The following is a 23106-nucleotide window of genomic DNA, read 5'->3' as shown; positions in this document are numbered from 1 at the left end:
ACTCACACTAGTTTGTAAGAATGAACAATTTTTGATATTTTGCTCAGGTGAAATTACCCTTTATCTATTTTGAGTTTGCCATTCTACACAGCAAAGAAGTTGTGGTTGGTTTCTTTAGCACTGAGAGACTGATGTTTACAGTAACAGAATTAGAGATGAGTGCATGAAAGAGAACATGTTTTCAGAAAAGAAAGCATGAGTGAGGAATGGCATTCAGTGTTAACAGGATGCTGAGAAGTTCTGAACTGGCAAAAGCAGGAGGAAAAGTGCTAAATACTAGTGAATACATACACTTTGTTATTACTGCTCTGACACCTTTGAAACACAAAAGAGAATGGTAAATATGATATAACTGCAACAACACATCTACCTCCAATTTATGAAAAACAGGGACCAGTGACTGGAGTTAAGGGGCAGGCAACTTGAAGGCAGCTGTGATAATCTGAATAAGAAATCAGGAGACCCTGGACTGATACGGTGACTGAAAGAAGCCTAGAGAAAAGATGGGATTAAAAAAGTGGGATTACATGAAAAACAAATCTTTATAAGGCAAATACAACTGATATGTACCCAGTAAGACAAACATAGTTATCAGGTGTCACACCTGGATTCTTGAGAAACTGGAGATATGAAAAAGTTGAGCAGAAACTTTTTTCTGTTCTGTTTGCATATAACTGTTTTGCTGACCTTAAGATGGGCAGAAAACAACAGCAAGAGGTAACACGGGAAGGAAGAAGTCTGAGAAGTTTGTCTCTTTTACCGAAGGAAAGCTAGGACAACTCATCCTGTCATCTAACTCAACAAGGGAGTTTGTGAGGTGAAAGAGCCTTTGGGAAGAGAGTAAGAGAAAATAACTGAGATAAATCAAACCTCAGCCTCACACAAATGTAATCCTAAATAGTTACTGCATCGCTAGCATGGAAACCTCAAGCCAAAATATTAAAATCAAGATTGAACCAGAGATTTGAATTCCCTAGACTCCAGAGAAGCAAATGAAAAACTGGTCCACAGGGCATAGAGGATTCTGAAATAAAAATTCATCAAAAGTGACAAGCTACACCAGGAAACAAGACACTGCAGAGGCAACAGATGCAACAACAAGAGATTTGGAACCCCAAAATTTGAGATTAATGACAATCAGGAAAATCTCATATAATAAGCATGCTTAAAATAATTAAAGAAGAAATAGAAACAAAATTGAAGGACCCAAGCATCGCAAAAAATAAATACACAAATTTGGAAAAGAATCATAAAAGTGCTTTTAAAAATACATCCATTGAAATTTCAAACAAGAAATGAATGAACTAAACAGCTGATTAGATTCAGCTAAGGAAACAATTTGTGAAATAGAAGATAATACTCAGTAAGTACCCCACCCCCATAAAAGAAATAAAAACAAACAAAAACAATAGCAGCAACACAAACCGACCTTTTCCTCTAAAGTTTTCCATCTCACCAATTTCAGAGAAATGAAGGTGTGACTCCTGAAAATCACATTTTTTATTTTGCAGGTAGGGGATCCAATATATAACAAAGTAAATAGGAGAGATATAAAGTATAGCAGTAAACTTGACTTCCCTAAATACAAGTTTCATGCTTGAACTGTTTCTATAGAGAATAATAGTTAAGAATTTAATTAAATGTAATGCTATTTACCTTCCTAAAATTTGGGACACCTAAAGAGAATTTTATTTACCCAGACTTTTTAATGGAGGCATCCAAGAAAGGTTTTTTCCCAGGAAAGTTTGAATATCTTCTTTTCTCTCAAATTTCCCTATCGCATCAGAGTATAAAAGCATCCACTGACTTTGTAACTGCATTAAAAGTAGAATCACATTTACAAAATCGGCCATTTAGCATCTAGTAATCCAAAGAATTTCCTAAAGGTTAAAGGTGAAAGAATTCAGAAAATAATCTCAAATAAATTTTATGTTGCAACTCAATTCCATGCTTTGCTTCCCTAAAGTATGACTTTAAAGGCAAACTTACAGAGACAGAGACTATGAATGAAATTCATAGCATCTTACTTCTTTGTCTTGGGATCATAAGGCATATAGAAGGAAGTGGGGTTTATCAACAGACTGATCATATGAGTTTGTAGACATAATACTTGAAACTTCTCAGATTCAGTGAATAGAACCATCTACTTCTCTTTCCTTCTTTCAATTCTTCCTTACCTATTAGTCTTAAAAATCTACCTTTCAGAACTCTGGTCTGCTTACAGAGCAAAAATTGAATCCTGATTTTATATGTATGGCAGATACATAGATATTAGATATTAAGAAGTATCTTAATATTCTTAAGATATTAGAATAAGTATCTTATATACTAGACATTTAAAAGTTCAATCATTTATGTCACCCTAAATATTTTTTCCTCAAGTTAAAAACCCCTAGCTAATATGACCACATCGTTAATAAGAAAGCCCTTGTTTTCCCAATAGGCATTAGGAGGGAATTCAGTCAGCCACAAAAGTATAACTGCCTAAGAAATGCCTTAAATGGAAGGTGGATATGAAATAGGTCAGTGTACATCATTAATTTCAAACCATTCAATTACAAACTGACATTAAATTAATACAAATCAGTATGGTGTGTGTGTGCTCACTCGCTCAGCTGTGTACAACTCTTTATGAACCCATGGACTATAGACCACTGCCTCCTACAGAGATCTTCCCGACCCAGGGATCAAACCCATGTCCCCTACATCTCCTGCATTGGCAGGCAGATTCTTTACCACTAGTGCCACCTGGGAAGCCCCCAGGTCATCATTAATGTATACCAAATATCACATTCATACCCAGGCCAAAAAAAAAAAAAAAAATGGAAAAGAAATCCAACTAGATGAAATGGAAATTAGTAACAATAAATTTTCAAAGCTATAAGAATGCTCCTTTGAGAAAGACCCAAGGGGTTTTGTTTGTTTGCTGGTTCATTTAACACTGAATTATTTCTTTAGAAAAATTAAAAAAGAAAAAAAAAATAAAGACTGATCTTTAAACTGCAGAAAGGTTTCGTTTGCCTAGGTCTTGGCCATGCCTGGGTCTGTTCAGTCCCCAGGGCTCCAAGGGCGCTTGGGCCTCAGGATTATCTTGGTAAAGAACACGGGAAAAGCTGGTGAGCCTAAGTCTCAGGACTGCAAGAAAAGGACAAGAAAACAAACCAACCAAAAATGTGTTGAGTAAACACTCTGGAGAAGAGGTGGAGGGTAGATGGCAGCCCTATATTCCTGGATTCTCTGTTACAGCGGGCTGTCCTGGGGAAAGATGCAATACTCTGCTGATGTGAAGCTACTTGTGGGTTAGCTGTTCCATCAAGAAGTGAGGTCTGACTCAGAGAAATACTATTTGCTTTTTAAATATGACTCTTAAAGCATGGAGGGAAAAAATGAAACAGGCGAAGCAAGTTTGGGAAAACACTGGTTAAACGAGTTACAAAAAAGATCACAACGAAAAAGAATTTAAAATATGAGACTTGAAACTCAGGAAGATGAGAGAGGAGCAGAATAAGCAGCCCCCTCCTGATTAAAGTAAGCATAAAGACACTGTTGCTAGAGATGTGGACGCTGGTCCTGTCTGTACTTTTGAGGGGTGGTGTGGCTTCTCCTGGTTGTTAGTCTGTTCCATATCTACCTGGGGCTTCAGCCAAGTTCTTGTTCAAACATTCAAACTCTATTAGGTCCTGAAAAAGCTAATCGAGTTGCTATGCAGCGTCTATGCTTCCGGCACTTCTCATAGACTCTGCTGTGGCCTGAATAAAGACAATCCAACTTAGTTTTTAATATCTTAATTTTTTCTTTTTTTTTGATGGTCATGAAAAAGAAAAATGCAATGAGATTTTTTTTAAAGAAAATATCTAAGATATATAAATTCAAGTTATTTATAGTCCCTACATTAAGACTATATCTTGCAAAAACAGTTTCCTGTATAATGTACGAATGAATGAACAAATAAGTAAATAATGAAACACTCCTAAGGCACATGTCAAGAAATAAGTTTGATTTCATGAAGTTTCAGACTGAATCAGGCAAACAGAATCATAGATTTCCATGTCTGCCATGACTCAGAGTATAGCTTTGGGAAAACCTTGTAATTTCTCCATACTTCAGTTTCTCACCCTATAAAAGGAGTATATGGCTTGAAATTTAATTCCCTCACAGCAGTGTGAGTTTTGATTCAACATTTATAAAAGACTTTTTAACTTCCCTGATTAATAGGCAAAATACTGTGGTAGCTGTATAATCCACTTTCCAAAATGTATAAAGGTAACTGGTCAAATCTGATGTAAAATAATACTTGAGTTGAGAAATAAATATCAGTCATATTTATAACTTCGCCATTCCGTTTTCTAAGTAATAAAAATTACTTCTAACAGAAAAAGTATCAAATTAATATTCAAGCCAGTTGAAGTGTTATCATCACAGGCTTACCTACATTTGGGAGAAGGGGAGTTGTCTTGTTTTTCCAGACTGTCCCGCGTGTTTATATGGTAAAGTCAGGAATGTTGGGCATGGTTTTGAAGGCCTCTAGCGTATTCGTTGGTTTCTGGCATTCTAATGCACTCTACTCTTATAACCATAAAAGTACTCTTGAGTGCTTCTGGAAATATATAACAAATCCTTAATCAATTTAAGAGTGTTTTAACTGCATACATGAAATTTCTTGGGAGGAAAATGTTAGCTATTCTACACACATATAGTACTTAAGTTAGCAAGAGAGTTCTTTCTCAAAGGCACAGAGCAGTCTCCCCATAGTAATATAATTTTCAGTTTTATGTGCCTAAGTCCTATTGAATCCCTTAAAATAACAGGAAATTCTGCAGGAAAAAAAAACTCACAAAAATTGATAGCAATATTTATCCAACACTGGGAGGAATCAGCTAGCTATTATTCTGAGTTGGATTACTATAAGGTACTAGATAACCATTAAAGGTTAGTCAGACTCTTAATTATCCAGAAATTATAAACAAACACTGAATATTCTGAAGATAGAACTTTCTACATATAAGACTTTTACAGGAAAAGCAACTCACTGACAAACTTCACTTGAAGCTTCACGTGTCATGATAATTTAGCTAGGACTTGAATAGCAATTTTCTGAATTTTGATGCTTTCACTTTAATTTTCATATTAGATTGTGACATTTCACAGATTTACAAATCAACACATTGATAAGATACAGTTGATAGTTTGACATATGGTAATGTTTAATAACACATTCAATATGGAGGGATCTCATTTATCATAATACAATGTCTAAGCCTTTCATCTACATGTTTAAATGCTCTAGTAATATATGTAAGGTGATTACAACAGTGCCTGGCACATAACTGGCTCTTAACAGAATAAAAATATACCATGCCTCATAAGTTCTCAACAATAACAGAGCTTCCCTTAATAATTCTTATAAATATTTTATGGTGTTAAGTAAAAACATGTCATGAGTATTATACACTCTGAGGTTTTTTCTTCCTACCAAGTGGTTTAAGAACTATGAATGCATATGTTAATAATCATTCATATAAGGAGTGGAGAAGGAAATGGCAACCCATACCGGTATTCCTGTCTGGAGAATCCCATGGACAGAGGGGCCTGGTAGGCTACATTCTACGGGGTCGCAAGAGTCGGACACAACTGAGCGACTGAGCACACATGTGCACGTAAGGAGCAGTGACCACCCTTAAGCGAGATAATAACTACATATAACATAGATTTGTTACATATGTGGTTAACAGAATATTTGCTCTTATTAGTGAATTCTTCCATCGAGTGTGTGAGTCTCAAGGAATTTACTGCTATAAGCCATCTTATTAACCAAAGTACGAATACAACATTCAACTTAGCATATAGTATTGCCTTTGGCTTTATGAGAAAGATGTCCTCACAAGGATACATGGTGTATGAGCCTCTGTATTTTGGCACCATTTATGCAAAACGCACATGCTCTTTCATCTATTAATCCTACATCTAAAGTTTTATCTATGGGAATTTGGGGCAGATATACAAAACGATACATAAGCTCCATGACTGCAACACTTTATAGTAAAAATCTTCAAGCAACCTAAAAATATATCAAGAAGAGATCAACTAAAGTATAAGTCATACACATATATTAAACAGAAGTACCCCAAACCACATGCACTGATATCAAAAACTATTCAAAATACAGCAAATCAAAAGCAAGTTTTAAGACAACCGATGATCTATTTTGGCTTAAAAATGTAAAATAAAAATAAATTACAACCCCATATACTTCTTATATTTACACGTGTATAGAAAAAATGTCCAAAAGGAAGCACACCAATGTACAACCATTTGCCCTCATTTGTGGGATGTGGAAGAGATACATAAAGTGAGGGACACCCAATTTTTGTGTTAAATATATCTGTTACTTTTTTAGATTATTGAAGTACAATTGATTTGCGATACTGTGTTAGTTTCAGGTGCAGAGCAAAGTGATTTGGAGATACATAAATTTTTGCATTATATAGATATACTTTTCAGATGCTTTTCTTTCATAGTTTATTATAAGATATTAATATAGTTCCCTGTGCTACACTGTAAATCCTTTTTGTTCATCAAGCTTATATAAATATATCTGTATTTTAAAACTTTTTAGTAAAGTATAACAGTTTGGTTTAGTTGCTCAGTATAACATACACACAATAAAATACGCAAATCGAAAGTAGACAGCCGATAAGTATTTATTACCTCAACACCCACACCTCACCATCAATGAGATCAAGATAAAGGGCTTTATCAGCATTTCAGAAGTCTCTCTCCTTGTCTACTCCAGTCAGACCCTTCACAGGACCTCCTATTTATCTGTTTTAATATCAATATGTTACAAAACACACGATAACTTTTTTTTTTAAAGATTGATTTTAAAAATCTTGCTTCAGCAGGGTTAACAGCCCTTTTTTGAATATTAAATATACCCAACAATTTATTCAAAGAAATTAATATATATGTGTGTGCTATATGCATATACATGTGTATGTATGTGTATATATATATATATATATATATATATATACACACACACAAGCATTTTCAGTGTCTTTCTGGTATAAACTCAGTTATTCCTTACAACATTCCATGAGGCAAGTACTATTATTATTCCCTGTTGACACAGGCTGCAACTATGGCTAAAGCAGGACAGTAATAACTTCTCCAAGGGGATACTGCTGGTGAATGGCAGGAAGGCCCGGAAGGATACATACAAAGGCAGTCTGATTCCAGTATCTGCAACTCCTTGTTGAACTCAAAGAAAGAAAGGAAAAGGCAGCAAGTTGTAGAGCTGGGAGCACTAGGGTTTCTCCAGCACAGGAGTCTCTTTTTAGCTCCCTTTTGAATAAACCACTTAACATCTCTAATTCAGGATTCATTTGCAAAATGGAGAGTTAGGCTAAATTCCTCTCCTGATCCGATTCTCTGATAAATTATGTGACCTACAAAAATACCAAGCAAATAGGCTTCATCACAGTGTAGCACAATCGCATACTCCGTTCAGAAATGACTCATACGAGGAAATAAAACCACAATTTCTGAAACTATTGGAAACAATCATTTTAATTTAATGTTATTTTTGGACCCAGAAGGCTTTTTTTCTTCCCCTAAATAAGCAAGCTGGTGGTTTTGAAGGGTCTTGCTCATCTTTTTGTGGAAAATGCCTGAAAACAAACCACTAGAAACTAAACAGAAATTTTTCTTCCTAAATTATGCCTGAAAAAAAAGACTGAATTTCTCTCACCAAATGGCCACATATACTTTTAACAGATACCTCTAGGATTTTTGGTCCCCATATTTTGAAACATTGACATAAACACAAAACGTACTTCCTCTCGGATAAAATCCATAATTCTGAGGGCTAAAAACTCTTCAAAATAACATGAAATGTATCTCCACAGAAATCAACCCAGGAGGCCAAAGTTTGTTTCTAAAGAAAACTGGAAGTAAGAAAACTATAAACCTCCACTAGAATCTGCCGTTTTAATTTCAGTTTGTTCAAAATACCAGTTCACGTGGCTGTATCTTTTCCTCTGCTAAGAAGCCCTGGATATCAGTAACACTTTTGTACAAATAAAGCTTTAAATAAGTTAGAATTAAATATAACCAATGAACTAGCTTCCATGATCACATACACAAAAAGAATTAGCTTCCAAACTATAAACAGGATCCATTCTTTGTAGCCGTCTGGCTTTGGATGTACATCCTTTGAAGACATGTAGGCAACAGGGTAGCTAGCGAATTTCCATCAATATCCCAGGCACTGGGGCTACAGAAAGAGAAAGAGAAAGTCTTGCCCCCAGGTGCGTTCAGAATCTCTCCAGAAGACAGAAGACTCACATAAAATCAGCCCAGCACAGTATGCGCTTATACTAATAGCCCACATAAGGTGCTATGGTATTACAGAGAGAAAAGAATTCATTCTGCCTGAGCTTTGGGAAGGCTTCCCAGAGGAGGTGACATTTGAGCTAAGCCTTGAAAGATGAGTAGATTTTGTTGTCCAGGTAGGCAGCAAAATCTAAGAAGCAAGTAGGTGAAGGGAGGTGGGGCGGTGGAGGACAGTGGTGGCCAGAATATACCTGAGGGAGGAAAGGAAATGCCTAACTGTATTTTATGCCATGGGGCACTCACAAAACAGGTAAGTCTCACATTTGTATCCACTGTACAAAGAAATCAACCTGAGAAAGCAAATGTGTGACTTGAATTCTCTGAGGGGTTCCCTGATTTATGAACCCAAGGAGTGTTCATTTGGAAAAACAGAAACTTCTGGTTTACTGGCTATTCTCCAATGACTCAAGGGCGACCAGGCTTCCTGTTCAATGTCAGGAATAAAGCGCTTGGATGGACTTGAGGTTTGCTATGCCTTCTTTGGACTTCCTGTCAATGCGTGGAACAAAACTCTCCTCTACTGTCTGAGAACTTATGATTTAAGCCCTTGGTTTACAACGCCCACCTAACTCCCCTGGAAGGCCCCCCATCTGTCATTGGGTTGCCCAGCACCCACTTCATCTCTCTGCGAAAAAGTAGCTATGAGGAGTCCTTCTCTTTCTAGAAAACAGAAATACATTTTGATCACATACAGTATGCTATATTTGCAGCCACTTTTCCTTTTTAAGAATACGTTTCTAAAATTAAAGCATAAATCAAAGCAGAGGTAACAGAGAAAGACAGACAGACAGACAGACAGACAAAGGGAGTTTGTTTTCAAGTACCTCTGCCTTCTCTGCTTGAGCATCAATTAGTAAATGATGTGAAATCCCTGGGTCTGTCTGACCGCTTCCAGGTAACATGATTACCTGCCTAATATAATTAAAGTAAAACCACTAGATAATGCATACACTTGGAATTTAAAGTATCTTGCAATTACTAGTGAGATTTAAATTTTCTCTACTGTTTAGACCTCACATAAGCATTAGTCTAATCATATATTTTTAGTATTAATTGTTACATACTCCAAAATAATTTTTACATGCAACACAAAACTTATGTAAGCAAAGTTATCCTCTTTCACTTCATGTTAATATATATATGTTCCCAGTTTGTTCTTCTCAGTAATTTTTGAAGCGCCTTTCATACACACCCAAACTAGGCAAATGTCAGATGGAATACTCTGACTATAGTCACATTTCCTTGTAGTCAACTGCATGTCAATTCAGAGACAAAATGTGCACGCCAAGATTAAACTTACAGAATTAGAACACAAGGTCTGGATTTGGTAAATCAGCAAAGGAGTTTCTATGTGCAATATGCTCATTTATACTTTCTGCAGACTGTAGCAATACTATTAAACTCAAGACCCTGAAACTGTCGTACAAATTGAAAGCTAAGACGTATTTCATTTGAAACTTTCTCATTACAAACAAATGACTTAACTGATAAAGTATTTTAATCTTAGGCATTTGTGATTATAGATAATACTTACTTTTTCTGACACTACAAACTAAAAATAAAAGTTTATTATTACTGAATATTTATCTATGGGAAAAGATAAGCAACTGTCATTATCAAAAATGAATCAAAAGTATCTACTAACGATTGACAGCAAAAGTAATTTTTTAAAAATAGACATATAGGTGATTCAAATAAATATCTACTTCTGACATAATTTCCTAAGTATTCTGCTCCTCCAACTCATACACAGTTTTCAGAAAAGAAAAATATGCTGACAATAGTCAATCTGTGTAAAACGCACGCATGCTCTGGTGTGTCCAACTCTTTGCAACCACATGGACTGTAGCCCACCAGGCTCCTCTGTCCATGGAACTTTCTGGGCAATACTGGAGTGGGTTGCTATTCCATTCTGCAGGGGATCTTCCCAACCCAGGATGGAACCCAAGCCTCTACTGTCTCCTGCATTGGCAGGGGGATTCTTTACCACTGCACCACCTGGAAATCTCCCATTTATATAAAGCTATTTGTAAATCCTCTCTATGTAAGGCTTATCTATCAACATAGGCCAGTAAGAATTGATTGATCTTGTGTTTAAACTTAGGAGGAATGTATGAAGATTCTCCACACCTAAGGTAGTAACAGTCCTCTCATGCAGATGCCTGGGAATTTTTTGACTTTAACAAATGATCTTAAGACCGATTTTGACTATGATTTCTCCGCTGAGGGCAATTTCACTTCCAGAGGACATGTGACATAAGTCTGGAGACACTGTTAATAATCGGGGAAAGCTGCTACCGGCATCTCATGGGTAGAGACCAAGGATGTCACACAACACCTACACTGTGTCCCTTAAAATGCACACACGTCAGTCACACACACACCTCCAACAATGAATTATCCAATTCAAAACGTCAATAAGCAGACTTTGAGAAACGCTGGTCTAAATACACTGAGATATTCAGACACAACATCAATAGTAATATCATATTTTTAAACAGATGTGTCTGGTAGCAATTCCAGGTAAGCAGTTAAAACAAACAGAACCCTGACAATTAACGTTTAACCTTCCCTCCTCCTTCAGCCCCTCTTTACCATACATTCATTACATCTGAATCCAAGGACCAAATGATCAAGTCGGAAAATAGAGATGCTTATGACTCTCCTGGTGGCTCAGATGGTAAAGAATCTGCCTGCATGCAGGAAACCTGGGTTCAATCCCTGGATTAGGAGGATCCCCTGGAAAAGGAAATGGCAATCCACTCCAGCATTCTTGCCTGGAGAATTCCATGGACAGAGGAGCCTGACGGGCCACAGTCCATGGAATCACAGAGTCGGACATGACTGAGCGACTAACACTTTCACACTTTCACTTTCAATAACCTCCTGCTCACTGCAAAGACAGAGTCATAGCAAGCTCTGGTGTTATCTTTTAAAAAAGTTACGCTGAGTTCTTCAAGTGTGTGCATCCATGCTCAGTCATGTCTGACTCTTTCCGACTCCATGAACTGTAGCCCGCCAGGCTCCTCTGTCCATGGAATTCTCCAGGCAAGAATACTGGAGTGGGTTGCCATTTCCTTCTCCAAAGGATCTTCCCCACCCAGGGGTCAAACCTGCAACTCTCATGTGCCCTGCATTGGCAGGCGGATTCTTTACCACTGCATCACCTGGGAAAATTATACAAATTCTTATAATTGGTGCCTTCAGGCTGGGGGGAAAAAAAAAAGCAACTGCTGAAATAAATACTGGCTAGAAACAAAAATACCATTATAGAATGTTCTTTAAATGGTTTAGAGTAGCTGAGAAAGCACAAAGATGAAAGCCTTTAAAAATTTAAATATATATGTGTACATACAGCTGATTCACTTTGCTGTATCATAGAAACTAACACAACATTGTAGAGCAACTAGGCTCCAATAAAAATTATTTTTAAGTAAATAAATAAAATCTAGATGACTGTATGGGAAAGTATTTGTTAAAAGAAACACCATGCAATGTTAATGGCCAAAACTGAGTTTTCTAATGTCTTCTCTTATAACTCCAAACCCAGCCTCAGATTTGCCAAGATCACCCAGGGTATTAAATGTGTACTTGGATCACTAGGGACTCAATTTTTAATCCCCAGTCTATGACCCCAAAAATGACTTTCAGCTCTAAATATCTCTGGAATATTTAGCATACTTCAACAGAGGGAAGACAACCACATTCCTAATAGCTTGTATTCATATCATCAACTCAGTTCAGTTCAGTGGCTCAGTCGTGTCCACCTCTTTGCAACCCCATGGACTGCAGCACGCCAGGCCTCCCTGCCCATCACCAACTCCCAGAGTTTACTCAAACTCATGTCCATTGAGTTGGTGATGCCATCCAACCATCTCATCCTCTGTCATCCCCTTCTCTTCCTGCCTTCAGTCTTTCCCAGCATCAGTCATACACTATTCTAAATGCTTCACAGATATTTATTTGTTGAATTCTCAAATGATCTCCAAGTACATTCCACTACACATGAGATAACTGAAGCAAAACCCGTTTTAAGAAACATGCTCATCATTACAGTCATTAGTGTCAAAACTGGGTTTCAAACCCAAGGAGCCCAGGTCCATATTCTTTGTACTTAACCACTATGCCATAACAGAAGAAGATTCCTCAGATGTCAAGTACTAAGAAATATATCTCCAGAGATTTTCAGGATCCTCCTTTTATCCACTAGATCACTGACTTACCAACAGTCATGTGTGACATAAATACATCTCTACATCATACGTACAAGCTGGGCCTGAATTCAGAGATGCAGTTCTACTAGATCAATACCCCACGTCCCTGAGGTCATTGCTAACGCTCTCCCGCCTTGTAATGGGAACTGTCCCGGTCCTACCACACTGCCTTCACCCCCATTTCTTTTAACTCATTGGTTCAATAGGAATTTAGTGTCCCCTACCTACTGGAAATATCTAATGGCAAATACTGGTAAGAGCGTCAGCAAATTCTGTCAAGAGCAGAATTTAAACTCATGCAACCTATTACATTTCAATGTGGCAATTGCTATGCTAAAAGGTGGAAACTAGGCTCTTTGGGAACAAAGAGACAAGAAATATCCAGATCAGTCTCTGGTGGTCAGAGGGGGTAACATTTTGCAACTTGAGTTTTACAAAAGCAATAGAAAAGAAAATTTCAGGGGGAGGGGAAAGATGTCTTTCAGATAGAAAGAATCACATGCATAAAGAAATGGAGCGGAAATGACCAGAGTGTATTTGAGCGTTGCACTTTTCCATCCAGCTGGAGAAGAGATTTCTTGTGAGTGGCTGGTAAGAGGTGAAAAGGGAAATTTGAGCAAAGTTCTCAGCTTGAAGGGTCTTGTAGATCCTGCTAAGGATTTCAGAATATGCCCTGTAGGCAATAGGGAATTTATCTTGTTTAGAATTTTAAGTCAAGAAGGGATCTGATTAAAAACTGTGAACAGATGTGGTTGATCATCCTTGGGACAGCAGGAGAGTCTTAAGAGATGGATCCAGCACAGACCAGAGTGGTCCCTGAAGAGAGAAGGTCAGGATATCACAACTATACTTATGACAACAAAGACAATATGACCAAGTGTGTGTAGCATAAGTGTCCCCGTATAGCTAGTGTGTTCATCTGAGGATTAAACCTATAACCTTGTTACTATGATTAACTCACTTACCAAGCTAACCATTCCTATGAACGGTATATGCCAAGAAAAAGTAGAACTTATTATTAGTATAATCATAGACTAAAAGTCCCAAAGCCTTAAAATCATGGAGAGAAGGAAAAAAGTCTATTCGTTGCATTATAATTTTGGTATCTCATCAGCAACACTGATAATGAAAAAAAGCATTTAATAAGTATTTACCATGTGCCAAGAACTTTGCTAGTATTTTCATGAATGGAGCCTTTAAAAACTAAAGTCAACAACTGAGATGACAAAACAGACCTAAATGAAAAGTCTACTTGGGTCGACTACGAAAAACAAAAAGAGTAGCATCTTCTAAATACCTAAAGTTCACAGACAAAGTTTCAGTAATATTGAGGTTCTTGACCAACTGGCTGAGGTCTGCATTCTAAAGTTACATACTAGAAGCACAATTTGAGATTACTGAAAATCTGCAAAAGGAAATTGGAACGTGACCTGCCCACCTTGTGTTTCAATCTGGCTAGAATTACTTGAGTCAAAATCATATGTGAATACACATTTGCATTAAAATATAAAATTTGAAGTGAAGAGAATTAGCTAATTCAGAGACCTGTGAACTTTCCAAGTCATCATCACTTTCAACATACTGCACGCATTAAGTTAGAAATATTCCATCTCTTAGTCGGAACATTCAGGTCCTTTCAAATCCTCTAACTTGAGGGAGTTCAGAGTCAGAAGTGAAATGTAATGAATAGATCCCTCCACTGGGTATATGGAGAGGCCTGTGAATTGTGTATATGACCGTGCAGAGAATAAGCCCTCCTGCTATGTGGCGGACCTACTTGATTAAGGATCGAATTTCAAATTTAATGCTATTGCTTTTGTGAGCAGAATTAAACTTAATGGTATATGAACGTAAATTTTTATGATTTAATCATAGCCTTTCACAAAAAATGTCCTTTTCATTTTAAAAAGGAAGGAGGAAAGAATAACAGAAACGGTAGCAATAATTTATGTGAAAATCTAAGGTCAAGTCAATTTATGCCACCGCTGATGAGTCTCCGTCAAGTCTTTAAAGGAAAAGAGAAAAAAAAAAAAGATGCTCTAATCAAACAAACCTTTCCAAGAACAAATTCTATGTGCCTCATTCAGACCCGTAATTCCATGTGGGAAACATTTTGACTACTTTTTATTTTCTCACCACTAAACTGGAAACTGCAGACAGCTTAACTAAGAATATCCAAGGGATACCTGGGTAAACCAACACAGCTTCTGATGCTGTGTTACATGGGCAGATGTTCTGCCATATTTGAGAGCTGCTTGTTGTTCAGTTTTGGCTTTTTAGTGGGTGACATACAGACTGCAGCAGGTACTCTGAACTGACTTTCCTCAGAAGGTTCGTTTTTTTGCAGACTGCACGATCCTCACAGAGACGTGGGGAGGCACCCGTGGTCGGAGACAGGACTGGCGAATGATTCGCAGGCCACGCACGTCCTGCTTCACGAAGGCAGTGGACTTTTCTCCAGTGGGCTTAGTATTAGCTTTCACTTGCAAGAAGGGTTCTGTGGCTAAATATGAAAATCAAAAGAAAAACCGCTGCTTCCTCCAAAAGTACGTTATAAAACAGATTATTAACAGTAGAACAAGGATGTTCACCTAAGGAAAACCTTAAAAATGCAAAGTCTGACATCTATGTAAATTGAAAGTATTTCTGAAATATAAGTGAGCCCTGTTATCATTTCAGCTTGCCTTTAGAAATCCATTACACAGTCCTCATTAGTTGGTTCAACAGAAACATCTAGATCTGAGATTTATAACGAGCATTGAAGCTTAAGGCAAAAAGAGAAAAACTCTAAAACTGATAACATCTAACTAAAGGATAAGGCTTGAAAAGCAAAAGAAAAGACTACAAGTAAGTCAAATATTGAAGAGATCTAGACAGACGTTTTCAGCATTTAGGGAACCTTCTAGAATACCAGGTTTCTCCCAATTGTAGTCATTTGCCATCAACTTTCATGATTTTGGGTATTTTAACTTAGCACTTGTACACTGTCACTTAATATGTTTCTTTAAATAGGTGCTTTAAAAAATTTTTTTTTTTTCCTGCTTCAATCCATTTTTGGTTTTGCCTTAAACCACATTATCTAGGAAAATATAGGTTTAATATGAAATCTAACATATCTTCCTAGTAATCTTAGAAATAAATATATAACTAATAATATAAAAATAAAATGTGTGGGTACCCCCTAAAGTGAACTCAGGTGTGACTTGTGGGAGCAAATGGTCTAGGGCAACATTTAAGGATAGGGAATCAGGGTTCAGGCTGCAGTGGCTGGCTCCACTCTACTGCATAACTGAGTCTCAGTTTTCTCATCTGTAAAATGGGAATAATAAAAATGGCACAGTTCAGAAGCTAATCCACATAAATACCTTAAATTTTGTTGCAAAAAAAGTAAATAAAGACTCAGAAAATGTCAGCTATGATGTGACGGCTATGATAATGACTGATGATGAAAATCATAATTGCTTACACTGGCAGAACGGTTACAACTATACAAAAACTAAAGTGACAATTTTTTTTTTATTTTAAAATATACCTTAAAATTTCCATTTACTTAAGAACATATACTTTATATGTAAAATTACAAGATGGCTATTCTGTATTGCTTTAATGCAAGTTCACTTTGAACCAATTCAAATGTGATCACAGCAATCAGATTTTGCCTAAAAATTTCAATCTAAAAATAAAAGTTACCTGTGAAAAAAATATTTAAAAACCTTAACATGATAGTATATAATATAGGTCCTTCTTTCCCAGAAGTACATTAAAATAAATTTACTTACTGCACATACATAAAAGCTTTAAAAATATCAGTTGCTGTATTAAAATGTTTTACATGGAGAAAAAAATTAGAATTCCTGACATTTTAACATGGTGTTACTCTTCATCAGCCATGCAGTGAAATCTCAGGGTGAGAAAAGGGCCAGACCAATGCCGAAAGGTTTCAAATATCAAACTATACTATTATGTCAGTGCCCTAAGATCAATTAGCACCTTTCAATGACAGAAAAGGTTGCAGTGAGAGTTAGAGGTACACACTCTGCAACTGTTTTAAACCACTGTTTTAAATGTGGTTTTGATAACTTAAAATGGTTTCTATTTTTAAATTCATCTGTTTCATCTCTTCTTCTGGAAAAGGGAAGGAGTTAGGGGAGCAAGGGTAGTGATATTTATTTTCAGTACCACTCTCCTAGTAGAAACCTAGACGGGACTTGGTAAGAACCACAAACTTCAAGAGAAAAACAGTATATCACCAAAGCATATCCTATGTGCCGAGCCACAAGCAATATTAGGTGACAGTAATGTTTACAAAGTCTGCAAACCTCTTAAAAGCAATCAGAGTTGCTTATACTACTTGGGAATATGTGATTCTTGTTTATTTTCTTCCACTCAAGTTCAAACTAAGTGAAGCCAAGTTCACTCTGCGTACAACTTAATCTTCAGTGTCCTCCACGATAAAACTCATCTAACTGCAAAATGCAGTCTCACACATACTGCAATTAAATCCACCACTGCATCTCTCACCCATCTCTAGAACGAGTACCTGAAAGAACATGTCATTTCTTAGTTCACCGGGAAAAATTCATGAGAGGAGCAGGTACACTGAAAGTCATCCTATTCCTCTTGGTGTGGATTGCATTCACCCAGTAACTGCTGTAATAAAATCCCCAGTGGTATTTCTGAATACAATTAGTTTAAGATACTCTACAAGGAGACATTTTATAAGAGTTTAGAATATGTAAGACTAATATCCACTTGAAAAAGAAACTGTCATGATTATATTATATACTGAAAAAATAACAAAGTGTTTGATACATGTTTTGTTCTGCTCTTCAATGAGAGGATTCAGAACATCTACTTCTGATAACACACTCTTCTATTTGTTTCTTAGATGAGTGATCTGAAATATTTACAACCAGACAGTACCTAATTTTAGGTTTTAAGTGCTTTAACAGCTCCATGAAATATGACCAGCAGCTGCAATACAGGACTATGGTGAATAAACTTCTTATAAAGGAGGGCCTGCTTAAACTGAATGTTCAGTGTTCCTGCATTTACCTAAAAGAGGGAAAAAAGATAATGAAAAATAAAATAAATACTTGCACTATTAAATTACTTAGCACTTCACTAAGCCTAGAAAAGGATTATTTCCCCTCTTCTTGAATTCTGCATAAAAAATGGGAGCTTCCACCGGGTGAAGTAAGTGAATTTGCAAGTCAGAATGTGAATTTCCCAACATCCTAGCTTTTCATAACAGTCATGGGTTTTCTACCATTCTACTTTTCTAAAACTTCAGGCTAATTTCATTTCAGTGCATAAAATGTTTTAAAATGAAATACCAAGCCACATAAATGTATTTTTAGACATGGCATCAGTCTTTTAGAGCTTGCAACAGAGATTGAAAACATGAAATTGGACACCTTATTTCCCGTGGCTATGTAAAATTTATTTACACCCCAAATCATAATATAAATAAAAAAGAATCTTTCAGAAATGGAGGTCTTATTCTTCTTTTTGTTTAACTCAAAGAAGTTTTTGAAAGAAAAAACAAATTACAACAAAATGATGAACTACTGATCCTCCAGTCTGCCCTCAAAAAGAAACTTTAGCGAAAGACAATATTTTTCAACTGGCTTCTACAAATCCTCCAGAATGCAGTATCTGTATTTCTTAATAGGAATAATGATTGCTTTTATATAAAATTCTTTTTATATGAATCTCAGGGTTTTTTTTTTAATTTTTAAGCTTGAACATAATACTTAGATATTCTCTAAATATGTGCATATATAAATTTTTTGTGTAAAAGAGAAATTAAGTCTCTAATATCCTGTACAATACTTATTCATAAAAAAGAATAATCAAGTAAATCTTTTAATTTCAGTTATAATTGTGAAACAATTGCTAATTATGGTGATCTTAGGTTGACATATACTATTTTCAGATAACTGACAAAGGAAAACTGTCTCTTGAAAACCTATTGATTTTAGACCTTTAACTATTATGAAAGGCAAGGATATATCCCTAATAATCAAGAGGGAAAAGGAACAGTTTTCAGATAATCTAATTATGTTACTTTCAAAGCTGTAACTGTCAAAGGTTTTAACCCTCTTCTACAGCCATTTCTGGGAAAAAAAAAAAAAAACTGATTTGACTCTGAATGGCTTACAACTTTTAATGAGGTGGAACAAACTATTTTTATGGTTTATAATAACAATAAAAATGAATGTAGTTATATCTGCGTTTAGTATCATTGCCATAAAAATCAGATTCCAGCAGCCTAGCTCCACACAAAGTAGGTTCCCTGTTCTTAACTATTGGTATCTATTTCTTGGTACAAGGTTATACCACACCTTACTATGTAGCAAACATTTTGTTTTAGGGTTCTCTCGCTGCCTAACTCCCTTCCTAGTTTTTCCTTCCTCAGCCATAAAGTGGCTAGAAATAATTTTTAAAAAATAAAGAGGTTGGGGGAGACAAACCTCATTCTACCGGGGTAAAGTTATCAAGTATAATCCCTGTGCTGAGGAGGTTTTTGAAATAAAACCAAAAACAACGCAACAGACAAAATAGCATCCTCAACTTTCAGGTCTAACAGTCACCGACGTGTAAATCAAACTTCAGGAGCTGTGGAAGAGGAACCCACGGTCCTTAAACGCTCCTAAAACTCCAATCTAAGTCCCGAAGGAGAGCGCAGCGAAGCTGACAGACGCCCGAGAGTGCAAAAAGTGGCCGCAGAGAAGAGGAACAAAATTGCCATATTCGAGAAGACGTGTTTCTGCTCCATCAATTACGTTGATCCCAGGGTGCCAAGCCAAAAGGGGTAAGGGCGAAAGAAAACTGTTAAGTATGAGCTCTTAATGTGAAACCTAACCTGTCGGTTCTCTTAGGTATCAGATTTTGGAAGTGTCTGTAATGACAGCCAGGAAAGCAAATTAATGGCCAACGGCCCACTGGGTTTGAACACGAGCCTCCTGTTACCTTCTCACAGATCAAGTACACAACACACACGCACACGGAGGTGCTCCACGTGGAAGTGCTCTGAAACCAAAACATACGCCCCGTCGCTATTCGCCACCTTGGCAGAAAGGGCCGAGCGACCTGCACCTTTCTGCACTGCCCTCCGACGAGGATTCATGAATGACTGCCCGCTGGCCAGTGCAGAGGACAGACGCCGGCGGCGAGGAGAGAGAACCGCTCCAAACGGCACCCTCCCACACACTCACTCACGCCTAACACAAACCCCGTTAGCTTTCAAGGGCAGGAGAGAGAGAGGTGGTGGAGAGGGGAGACGCTGCCACCCCAACGAGGAAAGGGATCACAAAAACTAAATCGCTCTCTGGTTTCGCCACCGCTCAGCCGTGGCACTCGGTCGGCAAATTCCCTAATAGCTCCAAGCTGTTCCGAATACTGTTTACAAAAGAAAGAGACATCTTGCAAGTGCTACTAACGAAAGTTCTGGCTGCCGTGCAGCGCAAAATAAAACCAGCACACACGATCTATTTCCAAATCTCGCTGAACGACGCTAAAGCATCGAGCCCTTTCAAGCCCCACAGCCGCCCCAGAAGCTGCAGGCTTTGTAAGGAGAAAACCTGCTACCCCCGACCCGGGTCAGGCCCCTCAGTTTGGAGAAGTTAGGATTCCTCACGGCATCCGCGTCCCGGGCCAATGAACGCGTGTCCTCTGAAAAGGCGCCTCTCGTTTCAAGGACCCTGGGAAACGGCAAGAGACATTCGGCCCACGCCACAGAAAAACTATGAAAGGGGGACGGCCGCAGCCCAACAGCCCGGTTGGTGCCTTGAGTTTAGAACACAAGTGTTAAACGTACGCACGCACCCAGCACCGCGAAAACCCCAGGCGCCTGGGGCCCTCTATGGGACCTGGGTCAGCATCCTTACATCTGGCACAGCTAGCGGCTACTAGGCAAAGTAACAAATGTCACAAGAAGGAAGCAGGGGAGACCCAGGGGCGCGCACCTCTGGGAGGCGGGAATAGAGTGCGGGTATGGAGCTGTGCGCCCCGTTCCGCGAGGGCTCCGCGAGGGACAAAAAGGCTCTGCAGGGACCCTCGGGGTGCCTGGGCGTCCTCCAGGGCAGAACGCACCAAGGCACTCCGAGCAGCCCAAGCCCTTTGGCTGGGGGTACTCAGCAACGGAGCGATCGCGGGGACCCCGGCGCCCACACACCTTCCCGCAGAGCGCACATCGCTCCTGGCCCCCGGCGCAGCCGTGCGCACTCTGCCGGCAGAGTTTGCGGGATCCCTGAAACGCGGGCCCCGGGACAGGGGGACGGAAGAAGAGGCACTCACCTCCTGCCGCCCGGACCGTCTCAGGATCCCAAAGTCCAAGTGTCTCCCCCAGCAACAGATCTGTGCGTCCGTATTTACGTATTTATTCTCTTTCCTTCCAGTGTTGAAGTTTCGCCTTCACGCTGTGCCTCTGGTGGAAAGAGGACATCCCCTTCGGCCACCACCCCCCCCCCACCTCCAACAAATAGCGTACACCAGTGGGGGAGAGACGGGGCGGGGGAGAAGCGGCTACGAGGGGGAGGAGGAAAGGAGAGGAGCCAAAACTCCCGATGGCGACGGGGAAAAAAAAGAGAGAGAAGAAAAGAAAAAGAGAGCGCGCGCCCAGCCACCGCGGTCCTCGCGGCCAGGCTGTTCTGCAGGCTCTCTCCCGCTCCGAGGCGGGAGCGCCAGCTTCACGCGGCCAGGCTGGAAGTTTTGCGCGGAAGCCGGGAGCGGCGGAGCGTGCGCCGCGCGGCGGGCAGCCTCGCACTTGCGCGCGGGGCGGGGGCGGGGGACGCCGGCGCCCGCGGCCACTGGAGGCCGCCGGGGGCACCCCCCTCCCCCGGGGTCAGGCGGTGGCGGGGCGGCGGCACGCGGGAAAGCGACTCGTTTTTAGTCCACCTCGGGCGACGGCCTGTTGTCATCGCTCGCGATCCCGCGCGGGCACCGCTCGGGGGCCCTGGGCGTCCCCGGTGGCGCCGTGGTCATCTCCGCGCCCTCCGCGCCGCCCCCACCCCGCCCCCACTGGCCGGGCGCCAGCCGCCGGCCGCAGCCACCTCCGGGCGGAGGGGAGGGACCCGCGGTCGCAGTCCCCTCCCCGGACCGGGGAACCGCAGCCTGTGCCCACCTGCCTCTGCCCGGCAGCAACCCCCCCACCCCACCCCAGTTGTCTGTAACTCGGCCGCTACCCGATCCCCGGTGTCGACCACTTCGGGCGCCTCGCGGGACTCCTTTCCACTTACCCCCGGGGAGGAGAGAGAAGGAACTTCGCCTACTCGCAACTACGTAAAGTTGCAAACACCCCACGTCGGACTGGGGAACTTTCTCTGAACGGAGGAAATACTCCTTTCGGTGAAGATGTATGCGAGGCACGAGGAGTGTGCAGCGTGGGGATAGGCTGCGTGCTGGGAAGGGCCTGGGCCCCCGCCCAGCGCTGGGCGCAGGTAGGCATCCCTCCCAGACGCCCAAAGGTCAGGCTGCGACGACCGACTTCCAAGACAGCGTCAGAGCCTCCCCAGGCACATTGCTGAAGCGACATTTCCTGCGTAAGCCTTCTGCGCATGCAAGATACACCCACGTAGGATCTAATATTCTATATGCACCCATGTGGAGATCACAGCCCGAGATCTGAGCAAAGTTGACAAGCAACAGTACATAAATTTTGCATCCATTTCATCACCTCTTCGGTAAAACCTATTGTCAAGGTTAGGAACATCTTTAGTTGTCACATTGATTAAAAGTGTTTTGATTTGTTGAGAATTTACTGAGTGGCAGTCTTTGCACTGGTCACTTATGGTACATGTGAGTTCATATAATTTTCACATCTCTATGGTGGTTATTTAATCCTGTATAAAGATAAGGAAACTGAGGCCAAAAGAAACCCAAGGAATGTTCCCAAAGATAAATCCAGTCTCTATAAACACAAAGTCTATTATTCAACAAGCAGCCCTTCAAACTGCCTGAGCTATGACCCCAGAGCTTACAAGTAAACTAGTAGGAATGATACCCCAAAAAAATTTAGTTTCGATATATTATCAACCGAATTATATTTTGCACAAAGTTCAGGAAAAAATTTCACCCTGTGCTTCACCTGAGTCTTAAGCAATGGACACGGACACCATCGAGTTCAAAAGCAATCAACTTATTTTTTGATCAGTGGGGAATTATGTGCAATAATTAATAGTTAATGGGAAAGGTGAAGTTGTAAATTTAAACTGATAAATGTACTCATTGCTGCACTCATCACTCACTGGGTGTTCTTTTCTGCAGATTTATTTTGGAGGGCTTAGGCACTGCCAGGCTTGTTTCCTTTTCTGGTTCTCAAGGTAAGAAGGGCTTTTGGCAGTGGGTTTGGCTCAAAGAGGATTTGAACCATGATCTAGATAAGAGCACATTTGGGCCTGAAGAGGATGCCAGCTCCTATACACTTAAGAGGGAAATATCCATGGGTAGATTTAATTAACTTGGCAAGTCTTAATTTCCTCATTTTACAGGTGAG

General features: G+C 39.6%; 1 protein-coding gene across 12 annotated transcripts in view; it reads right to left on the bottom strand.

Annotated features, from left to right (window-relative positions):
* The window catches only part of EYA4 (EYA transcriptional coactivator and phosphatase 4), a 306683-nt gene extending 284625 nt beyond the window's left edge, over positions 1 to 22058 (bottom strand). For 4 of the 12 annotated variants that reach the window (XM_043456886.1, XM_043456888.1, XM_043456892.1 and 1 more), the window contains exon 1: positions 20910 to 21591. The gene's annotated coding sequence lies outside the window, so the exon portion shown is untranslated. Of the gene's footprint in view, positions 1 to 20909; positions 21596 to 21850 lie in introns of those variants that run through there. The other 8 variants (XM_043456885.1, XM_043456887.1, XM_043456889.1 and 5 more) reach the window with 5 other exon arrangements.
* Positions 22059 to 23106: the final 1048 nt, after the last annotated feature.

The sequence above is a fragment of the Cervus canadensis genome, chromosome 33 (assembly GCF_019320065.1).
Source record: "Cervus canadensis isolate Bull #8, Minnesota chromosome 33, ASM1932006v1, whole genome shotgun sequence".
Lineage (NCBI taxonomy): Eukaryota > Metazoa > Chordata > Mammalia > Artiodactyla > Cervidae > Cervus > Cervus canadensis.
Note: the sequence above shows the minus strand (reverse complement) of the source record. Positions and strands in the feature narration are given on the sequence as shown.